The sequence below is a fragment of the Eriocheir sinensis genome, unplaced genomic scaffold, assembly GCF_024679095.1.
Source record: "Eriocheir sinensis breed Jianghai 21 unplaced genomic scaffold, ASM2467909v1 Scaffold428, whole genome shotgun sequence".
NCBI classification, from domain to species: domain Eukaryota; kingdom Metazoa; phylum Arthropoda; class Malacostraca; order Decapoda; family Varunidae; genus Eriocheir; species Eriocheir sinensis.
Window position 1 is genome coordinate 124,410 of NW_026111752.1, and position 12,069 is coordinate 136,478.

General features: G+C 41.5%; 2 long non-coding RNA genes across 2 annotated transcripts; both read right to left on the minus strand.

Moving 5' to 3' along the window:
• Positions 1 to 2,179: 2,179 nt before the first annotated feature.
• Positions 2,180 to 5,354, minus strand: LOC126992254 (uncharacterized). Its single transcript, XR_007746388.1, has 3 exons — positions 5,224 to 5,354; positions 4,704 to 4,781; positions 2,180 to 2,364 (listed from the first exon to the last, which is right to left on the minus strand). It is a non-coding gene; the product is annotated as an uncharacterized LOC126992254 (long non-coding RNA).
• Positions 5,355 to 7,333: 1,979 nt separating this feature from the next.
• LOC126992256 (uncharacterized) lies at positions 7,334 to 10,234 on the minus strand. The gene is made up of 3 exons (XR_007746390.1): positions 10,126 to 10,234; positions 7,834 to 7,888; positions 7,334 to 7,578 (listed from the first exon to the last, which is right to left on the minus strand). It is a non-coding gene; the product is annotated as an uncharacterized LOC126992256 (long non-coding RNA).
• Positions 10,235 to 12,069: the final 1,835 nt, after the last annotated feature.

Genomic DNA, 12,069 nt, shown 5'->3' on the forward strand with positions numbered 1-12,069 from the left:
GCGAAGGTGCCGTGGGCACCCACTGTTAGCTGTGAGCAGGGCTAAGGGTATCAGATGACTAACTGTGGTAACCCTTATAAATCATGCGAACACTGTAATTTTAACTGGGAAGTTATATCCAGAGAGAACAGCGCTTACCTGCGAGCAGGGCGAAGGGTATCAGATGACTAACCTCGCCCAGCGCGGTGGGGGTGGGGGTTACCTCGTGCAGCCGGAGGGGGTAAGAGAAGCAACGGATAGGAGAGAGGAGGAGTGCGTGCCGCTGATCGCCAGTTACCCTAACTAATAATTAATAATAATTAATTCGACGACGGCTCGAACCTTTCTCGATAGGTTTGTAGAGGAAAATTAATGTCCAGACGTTATTTGCTTGTTTTGGGGGCACTACAAAACAACATTATAAACGAATGATCAATGCAAATGTCTGTAAAGGGTTAGAGATATGACCATTTAAAAAAAATGTCACCAGTAGGTGACACTGGGTTTTCCCGGGTTAAGTGACTGCCTTAAAACGGCATACATTTCAACATATTCTTGGAGTGATTTCCCCTGGAGGTCTGTAGGTAACAGATATATTTAAATTGATTTTTGCAATATTTACTCGCACGAACAAATGTTCAACTTTACTGTCTCTTGGTGTTCTGTCAGTTGGTCGCAAATAGCTTTTGACCAAAAGGGAAACCCCACCACCTCTACGGTTAACACTGTTTTAGTTGAAGAGTCTGTAGCCATCTATATTGTATTCTGAACTTAAATCAATATTTGTGGTGTTGATAAATGTTTCTGTTATAGCAATGACGTAGAAAATTTTCTGTTAGAGCAATACATTTCAATTCATCGAAGTTTCTTAGGCTCTGCGCATTGAAACTAAGGACTTTATTTTGAGGCTTGGTAATTGAGGTGGTGGTACTTGCGGATTCACAGTCTCGCGTTTGTTGCGATGCGTGGCGTCTATTTACACGGGCGGGTTGGAGGGACGTGGCCGAGAGAGTTTTTTTGATCGGGTGTCACGTACTGCGTCGTTTAGGAGCCTTCCGAATCTGGCTGCCCCAGTGGGGGACAGGTGTATTCCGCCCCTGTGGAAGAGCTCACTCTGGCCATAGAAATTGTCCCAGGCATTAAAGAACTCAACGTCAAGCTCCCTGCAAAGAGTCTGTAAGCAGTTGTTGAGGCTGAAAGCCTTGCTGAAGAAGTCACTATGCCAACTTCCGTGGTAGAACTCCTGAAATCGAAATGTTAGGGGGTTTTAGATTTGTACTGATGGATAAGCCTAGAGTACTTGTCCAGCAGTTCCTCAGACCGGGTTGTGGTGATGGCATTCGTACCTGTGTGGAGAACAAACAGGGAGTCATTAGAAGCCTCAGCAGAGACCTTATCCAGGGCAGCTGTGATGTCGTCAACTCCAGCTCCGGTATAACAATAGTCACACCTACGACGGGGGACTCTGCCACAGGAGAGAGAGAGAGAGAGAGAGAGAGAGAGAGAGAGAGAGAGAGAGAGAGAGAGAGAGAGAGAGAGAGAGAGAGAGAGAGAGAGAGAAATATATAAAGGTACATTATTTCCTGCTGACATGCAGCACAAACAAAAATGTCAGTAGAAACCCCCACACATGTAGCATGATACATGCTGTTACACAACATACACTTGATCAAACTGCCATTGTCAGACTTGGGCCTCCTACACTGTAAACACAAATCCACAACATAACACTTGCTACTTGTAGGGGTAATGGTAGAGGGAAAGACTGGGAAAGGTTCCAATACCCCCTTCCGAAAGCAGGATGCAAGGTGGCTCCTCATGTCTTTCTGAACAAAATTTTGAGTTGCAGGTGGGATGCCAAAACAATGACTGGTAGCAAAAGCAATAGCAAACAAACCACAATCTGAGTATCCCTCCTGCTGCTGAACTTTTACATATTCTACTTTAAATTGTGAACTACAGTTTAGTAGAGCAGCCAGCTGGCAATCAAAATTGTTTGAGATTCCCAAGCTGTTGTTTAAGCTGTCATAAACCTTGACAATGTTATCATTACATTGAAGGTTACTTACTGTAAGCCAGTGATTGTTGTGTACATGTAAAATTTGGACAAAGCAATTACTGGGACTTTTAACATGCACACATTTTGCAATTTGAAAGACAACAGTAGACTGGAAACCTGAAACATTGAGGAAACTGATTCCAAGCAAATGCTGTGCATGATCTATGTGGAGGTCTGTCAACCACTTCCCTTCAATGGATACTTCCCTTGCCGCTTCACTTGGATTTCCATGGGCAGGGGCCAGGGGAACCTCTCGTTGCAGGGAAGGAGCCAGGCGAGCTTCACAGTGCTGCTGTCCCTCCAGGCTATTCAGTTCAGCAGGCAACCTTGGGAAGGGTGAATGATGTGTTAGGGTGTTTACATTACTGCATCATGGCTCAGCTCAAAGTTTTGCAGATGCAGTATGAACCCCTTTGTATATTATAAACAGCAGTAATGTCACCACAATCTAAAGTGGACAGTATTGTCAATTTTCTAACACAACAAATGTCTAGCACATAAGCTGAGGAATTTTAACAGCATACTTTCTTTCCCGAAAAGTTGGGCGTGAGTAATACCTGGGTATCAAGTAGGGATTATCGTCTTGGACCTTTACCTTTGTCCCAGGATTACGGGAAAAATTAGCTGTAATCATGGTATCCCTGGAATTCCCGGGATTTTCAATTGTCTAGAATTGCACATTATACCTAGCTTCCCTTTCAGATTTTTTATGTGCTTAACATTAATAGATATGCAGAAATATTACTGTAGATTGACTGTCTGATTAATTCCACTTAATGTTTTATTCCAAAATTTTCAGCATACACTTTGTTCCTCAACAAAGTAAAAGGAGTAAGAATAAGAGATAAAATTTGCTTCGTTTACTACTTTATATTTGTTCTACTTCTGAATTCCAATGCGAATGACAATGTAAATTATAGTTCATTATCGTTGATAAAAAAATAAATTTGTTTCTATTTCAATATTTATATGGATGGCGTCATGAGAGAAATGAAGGGCAAAGTTGGGGAACTTGGAGTAAAAATGTTTGCTGAGGGAAGGAAGTGGGTACTGAACTCAATACTGTTTGCTGATGACATAGTGCTCATTGCAGAAAATGGAAGTGACTTACAAAATTTGGTCAGTGTTTTGATAGTGTCTGTAAAGGATAAAGCTGAAAGTAAACGTCAACAAAAGTAAAGTGATGGTTTGTGAGCGAAGTAGAAGTGAGGTTGTCGATTTTGTATCCCCATATAGAATGGGAATTGAATGTGAAAAGGAATGCAAAATAATTTTGAATGGTGAAGAAATGGAGAAGGTCAACGAGTTTAAGTACCTTGGATCAGTTATGTGTAAGCATGGTGGTATGGAGGGAGATAAGAGAAAGGGCATTGCAAGGAAGAAGGGTGGTAGGGTCTTTGGGACGAATCACGAATGGCAGAAGTGTGAGCATGGAGGTAAAGAGGGATTTGAGAAATACAATAATAGTACCAACCCTCACATATGCAAGTGAAACGTGGGCCTGGAATGAAAGTCAGAGGTCTAGAGTGCAGGCAGTGGAAATGAGTTATTTGAGGAGTGCTTGTGGTGAGTAGAATGGATGGAATGAGATTCGAAAGTGTGTATGAGCGTTTTGGAATGTGTCACGGGGAGAAGGGAAGAAGTGTGGAGTGGTGGAACAAATGAAATGACAGACTTTAAAGTGGTTTGGCCACATGGAGCGAATGAGTAGAGTAAGATGACCAGAAGGGTGTATGTGAGTGAGATAGAGGGAGGGAATGAGGACGACCTCCAGTGAAATGGAGAGATAGGATGCAAGAGTATGTGAGGGAGAGGGGTGAAAAATCAGTGGGGAACTTTGAGCAGGCAAGGATAGGGTCTGGATAGAGAAAGTTGGAAGCTCTTCTGCCATGGCCATCCTTTGTGGGAGCTCCCAGGAGCAGGCGTCGATGAAAGATGATGATGGTGTTTCAATTTAGACTCAGTGCAATGAAAAGAGAACTTAATGACAGGAAATGAAGTAAAAATAAGCAGTAGCTAAAACATTGGGAACTATGACAACACTGTTCAGTTGTGTGGGCAGGCAGACAGACAGACAAACAGACAGTTTACTGTCAACCATCACTGGTCGGCCACTCACGCGAGGAGGGAAAGTGTGCTGCTTTTTTTTGTAATTTTGTTAAGTTGTTACGCTCATTTCAATGCCGTATACATACAGCAACGTGGAATATGCAAACATGGTGTTCATTATACGAGCTCTGTTACGGGTAACGGGAGTGCCATGGCTGCTTTATAATACTCAAGAGAATACCTAAACAGTAAATCCTTCCTTCACACACACACACACACAAAACATTCCTCACAGGACACCCTGTATATGAATATAAATAGAACCACAAGTCCACAACCATCCTGCAGTCAAATTTGCCCCTATTTTTGTACTTAATTTCATTCCAGGATTTCCTGGGATGGATGTGCAAAAATATCCAAGGATTATTAAACCTTGAAAATTGTCTGGGATTCCGGGAAACAATTCCTAGTATCAAGTATGTCAAAAGTTTAAACTATATCAACCTCACTGGTTTGCTTGTTTGTTTCCCTTAGTTTCATTCAAGCTCAGAAACTTCGCACAACAAATTTCTGAGTCAGAAAAAAAAATAATATAGTTCTGTAAGTGACTCCTTACTGTGAGGTGTCAGGTGATGGCTGCACAGGTCCCTGAATGCTGGAGGGCTGCAGTCCATCTCTGTGGTCCAATAAGTGTCTGAAAGATGGTTCATGAAAAATTCTAATTTATAGATAAAGCCTACCTTCCTCTTCTAACCTGAACCCTCCTGACAAGAGAGTAAGATATGAATGATTTTCAATTATATATTGATGGGCTGGGAAAAAAATACTCACCTATAAGTGATTACTGTAATTACACCTCAGTACAAGCTATATGCAGGTTAGTGAAACACAACACTATGCTAATTACCTGCTATCATTACATGTTCAAGATTTTTCTACACTTGTTACAAAAATGCTTAACATTACATGCAAACACAGCCATAAATTGCAACAAGTTGACAGCTCAAACCATATGCAATGAAAATTACTTACTTATCAAAGTAAAGCATAATAAGCACATGAAGTATGAACATATAGTTAAATATAAGAAAGAAACACCACATCACAACCGCACAGCTGGTAATAGCTGTACACACCTGTCACAGTGCAACTGGCTCTGGAGGAATGGCCTCAGGTTGTTGTATGGAGTACGGCTCTTGAGCTTCTTCCCATTGCTCACAGCCTCAAGTGCCACACGGTTTGAGGAGTCGATGTCAAGGACTCTGTTGAGTGTCAGTAGGTTACAGAAACCTAAATGACAAAAATGGAGCACACAAAAATACAATTCCTTTAACATCAGTACTCACTTGTATGGACCAGTCCACTTCTGCTCCATTATCCCACCCTTCCGAGTCTCATTGCGAAGGTTGCTTTTAAGAACCTTCATCCCTACAGAGAAGCTGAAGGTCTTCACTCCTCTTGCTTTCCTGTTCCTGTACTCAGCCTTCTGCTTTTCTTGGGCTGCTTCAACTCTCTGTTCCCGCTGCATAATAAAAGTAAAAGCATAAGCATTGATAGCACTATGATGACCGGATTAATTGTACTGACATATAAATTTCCTTGTGCAAAAGATGCTTGTAAGGCTGGAGGCTGCAGAACGCTTAGCCTCAGACCTTACTATTATTTCCGATTGGGGCAAGAAGAACCTGGTGTCCTTCAACGCCTCAAAAACACAGTTTCTCCACCTATCCACTCGACACAATCTTCCAAAAAACTATCCCCTATTCTTTGACAACACCCAGCTATCACCTTCCTCAACACTAAACATCCTCGGTCTATCCTTAACTCAAAATCTCAACTGGAAACTTCATATCTCATCTCTTACTAAATCAGCTTCCTCGAGGCTGGGCGTTCTGTACCGTCTCCGCCAGGTCTTCTCCCCTGCACAGTTGCTGTCCATATACAGGGGCCTTGTCCGCCCTCGTATGGAGTATGCATCTCATGTGTGGGGGGGCTCCACTCACACAGCTCTTCTAGACAGAGTGGAGGCTAAGGCTCTTCGTCTCATCAGCTCTCCTCCTCATACTGCTAGTCTTCTACCTCTTAAATTCCGCCGCAATGTTGCCTCTCTTTCTATCTTCTATCGATATTTCCACGCTGACTGCTCTTCTGAACTTGCTAACTGCATGCCTCCCCTCCCATGGTCTCCCGCTGCACTCGGCTTTCTACTCATGCTCATCCCTATACTATCCAAACCCCTTATGCAAGAGTTAACCAGCATCTTCACTCTTTCATCCCTCACGCTGGTAAACTCTGGAACAATCTTCCTTCATCTGTATTTCCTCCTGCCTACAACTTGAACTTTTTCAAGAGGAGGGTATCAGGACACCTCTCCTCCCGAAATTGACCTCTGATTTTCGACACTCCTTTAACCTCTGTTCGGGAGCAGTGAGTAGCGGGCCTTTTTTTCTTTTATTTTCTTTGCGCCCTTGAGCTGTCTCCTTAGCTGTAAAAAAAAAAAAAAAAAAAAAAAAAAAAGGTACAATATGGATGAAAGAATGATCCTATGTAGCAGGACTTGAATTGGAATAAACGTCGAGTGTTTAATCTGGCCATATATCTGCAGTCATTACATTGAAATAGTTTGGAGACCGAATAAAGTCGGGCTAAAGCAGAGAGTCAATCTGGCAATGAATGTACTATGCTGAAACATAAATTTTAGCATCAATGTAAAAGTTATGGTATTTTTCTTCGGTACTACGGCCAGACTTAAGAACATTAGCATCAGGAAATATAACACATGACGTCCTCAGCCAGACCTTGGAGTGCAGTTCTTCACGCCTCTGGTCCTGCTCTTTGACACACTCCGCAATGTCCTCGGAGGAGGGCAGTTCAACAAGTTCTTCAAAGAACTGTAACAAAAATAAACTGCAAAAGAAGATTACTTGAGAGGTACTAGACATATTCTTCAATTCTTGTGAGATATACACTTTTCTTCCAGAATTTGCACATTACATATGAATCTACTTTCTACTTCTGGTGTGGTACTCCTTCCCTCTGGTTGTGCAGAAGCCTCAGGAGCAAATGTAATTTCTTCCTAAAAATATTTATTTCAATTGAACTGAAATTACGGTCATTAGGCACAAGAACAACTCTTCATATTTTTTTGGTTTGTGATTGAAAGTGATGGCTTCATATTTTAATGGAACCAATAGGAGTTGATTTCTTATATTAATTCAAACACTGGTGGTTACCTGGTGAAGTGGCCGGTGCTCACGAGCAAACATCAACCGGAAAGGTGTGAACCCGGTGGTCCGCTGCTTTTGGGTGCGGATGCTATAGGCGACTTCATCCAGGAAGTTTGGCCAGTCGGTCTTGGTCGCGTTGCAGAGCTTGGAAAGCCTGGTCTCCAGAGTCTGGTTAATTCTCTCTGCCAGTCCATTAGTCTGCGGATGGTAGGCAGACGTGATACTCCTCCGGATCCCGTAGAACTTGCAGAGTTCGTCGTTGATCTGTGGGGAATGAAGAGGTCAAAGTAGCAGCAGTAATACAACAGGTGTTATAATAGTATCATTTGTTTGCAGTGTTAATAATACCTGAGGTTTGTTCAGCATCTTAGAGCTAACGAAGCATTAGATGATGTAAATGTCCTCCTCTGACAACTGTATTGGTAATAATGCACCTCTCAGGCATACCTGAATATAACATTACATCCTGATAGCCATTCCATGAATTACAACAGAAATAACAGTAACATAAAGACTTACCGAGGAACAAAACTCACGTCCGTGATCAGTCAGGATCCTTGCAGGCTTGCCCCACCTAAGGAAAGCAGATGTCATTACACATATGAAAAAAAAATCTGCATCTTTTGTATCACATTCTTATATTATGCCTAAACATAATCAATTGATGGTTATGATTAAATTTCATAATTAGTTCAAACAATATGGCAAGGCAAAGAACTTTTATACAAGAACTAAAGTGAGCATTTAATTGAAATACAATTGATGAAATAAAACAGTTGTGAGAAGCAACAAACAGAGAGAAATATATGGTGTGGTACGACTGCACGGACTTTTACATGCATTGATGACAAAACATGCTGCAACCTCAAAACAATTGTGGTAATACATGATTAAAGAAATAATGATTACCAGTAGCAAACTCATCAGCTTGGACTCATTCCGTTTCACTAATTTTCAAAATAGGGAAAATATCGTGGATGGATTGTATGACAATTTTTTTTAAATGATTCTACCAATGATGAATATGTTTTGTTTATTACATCAGATTGTTGAATGTTTGCATATTTTTTGAAGGCAAAAAATCAGTCACGGTGATGATGAGGTAAACTTCAAAGGAAAACAATGAAAACTAAATTGATCTTGACATCAGGATACCTTTTTTAAGATGGATTGTTTAGCATCCAAACTGACTATTTGAAATTACATTCATAAGTACTGATGACATGGCAGTGAATATTTCATCCAAGTGCGGAAACTAATGATAAAAATTTACCTGTGGATAAAGGAGCGTATGCACCTGGACACCCCATAAGCTGTCTGATCTCTAAGTGGGAAGAAGTCGACAAACTTTGTGTAGAAGTCGACAAACGTGCAAATGTACCTGTAGCCTTCATCACTAACAGCCATTGGACCTGGATAGTTTAATAAAGCAGGAAGCAAAAAATACATCATGCAAAGCCATCAAAACCCAACATAACCAATTACATCAGCTTGTGCAGACACTAGGTAAAGCTAGATAAATCACCCATGCTAGATCAAATTATACAGGCAAAGAGAAAGTGCATTATAACCCAGGAGAGAGAGAGAGAGAGAGAGAGAGAGAGAGAGAGAGAGAGAGAGAGAGAGAGAGAGAGAGAGAGAGAGAGATAGTTATTGTGTTCCATGAACAACAATGAGAGCTAACTACCATGCATTATAAAGCATTGTTCTTTTCATATTTACAATTATCATAAAGTAAACCCAAAAGAGTAAGACGGCTGGCATTTGAGGTAGCTCACATATGTACAAAGTTTTAAGCAAGGCATTTGACAGAGTTAAAAAAAAAAGGCAGATGGTTCCTGAGAGATTGATTAAATTGGTGAGACTTTGTAAGAAAACTCAAAGAGGTTTCATACAATGTGAAGGCTCCACTTGGAATGTTATAGGAGTTTAGCATCAGGCGGAGAAGAACAGCCTATATATAGAGATATAGATGAGAGTTGCAACTAAAACCAGGCATTCCAAAAGCACAACCCAGAAAAGGCCCACAAGACATCAAAATGGTATCTGACCTGTCTCGTGACCTACAACAGTAACTATACTTGGACAAAAGCATGTATATAGATATGCATGCATATATGTGTGTGCAAGGGAGTTCTACAATTATGCAAGGGATAAGTTTTTGAAAGGATCATGTAAATTTAAGCTTGAGCAGAGATAGTGCGATTTCAGCCTCAAAATCTAACTTTGAATCACTCATTTGTTGTATCCTTGTGTATGAGAAATATGAGCCCAATAAGAACATAAGAACGTTGGAATCTGCAGGAGGCCGGTAGGCCTATACAAGGCAGTTCCTTTTAGCCTAAGCTCCCGTGTATCTAACCCCACCTAGTATCGCTGTCCATGAATTTATCTAATCTATTTTTGAATGTGACAATTGTATTGGCACTCACCACATGACTGCTAAGCCTATTCCACTCATCCACAACCCTATTAGTAAACAAATTTTTGCCTATGTCCCTGTTAAATCTGAATTTATCAAGTTTAAACCCATTACTTCGTGTCCTACCCAGTTCTCTTACCAACAAAACCTTATGAATGTTAAAAGAACTAACATTTTTCCTTTGTGCTATTATAAATTTGCGAGAAGACAAATTCGAAGAGTTAGGAATTCTGTGTCTGTGTGTGTGTTGGAATATATGTACATTTGATTTCTTAACTTTTTTGCTTACCTAATACTTGTACCTGTTGTTTACCTAATACTTGTACCATTTTTAAAAGAAACTCCAAGCCAAACCACCCGGTAACACTTTTCACATATCTAATCCTTACCGACCAAGTCGACTCCTATAAGTTCCAACGGCTCCTTCACCTTTATGGGACGCATCTCTGGGGCCTTTGTCTTCATTGGCGTGTAGTGCTGGCACTTACTACATGTTTCAATCTAGAAAACAAATGTGAAAACTGTGAGAAAATTGCTTGAGGATTCAGCAAAACAATTCTGGAGAGTATTGAATTAGCTAACAATCATTTTAATTGTATCAACTTTCTGTAAAGATGCACTACTTGTGATCAGGTATTTCATGCAATACATAAACAATATTTACATACATAATGTTTCATGTCCTGGGTCATGTTTCGCCAATAGTAAACTGGGGAGACATTCTGACAAGTGGTAACCCAGCCGCTATGCCCTGCAGTGGGACTGCTGTGATGATGATATAACACGGCAGCAACCTCCTCAAAAGACCTCACCACGAGCTGCCGAAGCTTCCCATCATGGTCCACTCTGTACAGCTTCTGATATGTTTATAAATGCATAATAATCACAGTATGATAAATGCAAGAGAAGCTTCTATACAAGGCCACTCCACGACAATGACAACAGATTTTAAACCACAGCTGCAAATTGCTTTGACACTCATCTTTGCTTCCATGAACCCTGCACCTGTGCTAGAGAGAGCCTGTCACTCAAAGTTGTATTAAATTTAACTCCTTCAGGTGGTTGGGACACAACCTCTGACAATGAGCTGGTCCTTAGCACTAATAAGCAGTGGGTAGGGACACTGGCAATAAAGCAGCAACCCATATCTTTCCTACCTTACTACAGAATGGATAACAAAATGTTAGAATCGGTGCAGAGGAGGATGACTAAGATGATTCAGGGGTTGAGAAACTCTCCATACGAGGAAAGACTCAAACATTTAAACTTGCATTCTCTGGAAAGGCGAAGGGTGCGTGGAGACATGATCGAGGTTTATAAATGGATGAAGGGCTTTAATAAGGGGGATATTTATAAGGTTTTTTTGGTAAGAGAAACGGGCAGGACACGAAGTAATGGGTTGAAACTGGATAAGTACAGATTCAACAGGGATATAGGCAAAAATTGGTTTACTAACAGAGTGGTGGATGAGTGGAATAGGCTTAGCAGTCATGTGGTGTGGAGACAGCTCAAGGGCGCAAAGAAAAAAAAGAAAAAGAAAAAAAGGCCCGCTACTCACTGCTCCCGAACAGAGGTCAAAGGAGTGTCCAAAATCAGAGGTTAATTTCGGGAGGAGAGGTGTCCTGATACCCTCCTCTTGAAAGAGTTCAAGTCGTAGGCAGGAGGAAATACAGATGAAGGAAGATTGTTCCAGAGTTTACCAGCGTCAGGGATGAAAGAGTGAAGATGCTGGTTAACTCTTGCATAAGGGGTTTGGACAGTATAGGGATGAGCATGAGTAGAAAGTCGAGTGCAGCGGGGCCGCGGGAGGGGGGGAGGCATGCAGTTAGCAAGTTCAGAAGAGCAGTCAGCGTGGAAATATCGATAGAAGATAGAAAGAGAGGCAACATTGCGGCGGAATTTAAGAGGTAGAAGACTATCAGTATGAGGAGGAGAGCTGATGAGACGAAGAGCCTTAGCCTCCACTCTGTCCAGAAGAGCTGTGTGAGTGGAGCCCCCCCACACATGAGATGCATACTCCATACGAGGGCGGACAAGGCCTCTGTATATGGACAGCAACTGTGCAGGGGAGAAGACCTGGCGGAGACGGTACAGAACGCCCAGCCTCGAGGAAGCTGATTTAGTAAGAGATGAGATATGAAGTTTCCAGTTAAGATTTTGAGTTAAGGATAGACCGAGGATGTTTAGTGTTGAGGAAGTTGATAGCTGGGTGTTGTCAAAGAATAGGGGGTAGTTGTTTGGAAGACTGTGTCGAGTGGATAGGTGGAGAAACGGTGTTTTTGAGGCGTTGAAGGACACCAGGTTCTTCTTGCCCCAATCGGAAATAATAGTAA